Source organism: Meleagris gallopavo, chromosome 14 (genome assembly GCF_000146605.3).
Source record: "Meleagris gallopavo isolate NT-WF06-2002-E0010 breed Aviagen turkey brand Nicholas breeding stock chromosome 14, Turkey_5.1, whole genome shotgun sequence".
NCBI lineage: Eukaryota > Metazoa > Chordata > Aves > Galliformes > Phasianidae > Meleagris > Meleagris gallopavo.
In genome coordinates, this window is record NC_015024.2 from 8,767,756 (window position 1) to 8,768,873 (window position 1,118).

Here is a 1,118-nt window from a genome sequence, read left to right on the forward strand (position 1 = left end):
CTCCCCACGTCTGGGAAATAAATAGGACAAATCTTTGTTGCTCAGGCTTCATGAGATCGCAGACCCCAGTCTGGTACTGACCTGGGGTATGTGGGCTTCCTGGCTTTCCCAAGCAGCTCCTGCAGGCCCTCTGCAGCTAAACAAGCCAGAAGATGGTTATACATGCACTGCTTTGAATTCAGAAAACCTTTGACACAGGCTTCATGTACTAATCCCTTAAATAGGGACTTGACTACCCTAGAACTCTCATTCTGCCACACCAACGTGCATTCATTCTACTACATAACTCCTACTCTTCAAGAGCTATTCCTGACTTTCACAGCTAAGGAGGCCTTCGCTCTGACAACAGCATGAATACGTGCATCTTCTGAGCAGCTTGGTCCTACGCGTTGCTGGGATCGGCAACAGCCCAGGCTGCAAGATCACTGCTACCCACTTCATCCTGCTGCTACAGGAGGGAACATCGTCTGAGCTGCAGAAACCTCTTACCAGATGCAGACTGACTGCAAAAAGCCTTCATCATCAAGCTTTGAGCAGTGAAAGAAGGGCAGTCTTTTAGACCATCCCACCAGGGAGTGTTGCATAAGCTGAAGAAGCCATCCTGCTGTTGGTGGAGGAAGCAGTGCTCTTTGGCCTGCACCCACCTCATGTACGTAGCGACACACTGATGTGAAACACTGCTCGGATAGTAACAGCCAAAGGCCGTTGAGTAAACAGCCACATCCCATCCAGAGGGTTCATGCTGTCCTTAGATGGCTGTCAGTAGATGCCAGAGAGCCTGCACGGGACAGTTACTGCTGTTATTAACATCGCTCCTTTCTGGCTGCCTTGCTCAAGGACCCAGCTGAACGTCACCAATCAACCCCAACATTCAGCCCACACCTTCTACTCATGCTAAGATCCACACTTCAGCTCATCCCATTAACTGCAGCAGACAGAACAGTCCGTGTAAACTCTTTCAAGCAGATTGCACCTCCTTTGTTTTCAGAGCACATAACAAAAGCAACATTAGCACCAGCCAAGCCAGGGAATTCTGCAGAACAGTTTGCCCAGATGGAGTAAGAAAAGTAAGCAGAGCCTTGAAACAGCTTAGAGACCGTTAAGTGTGGTGAACCATC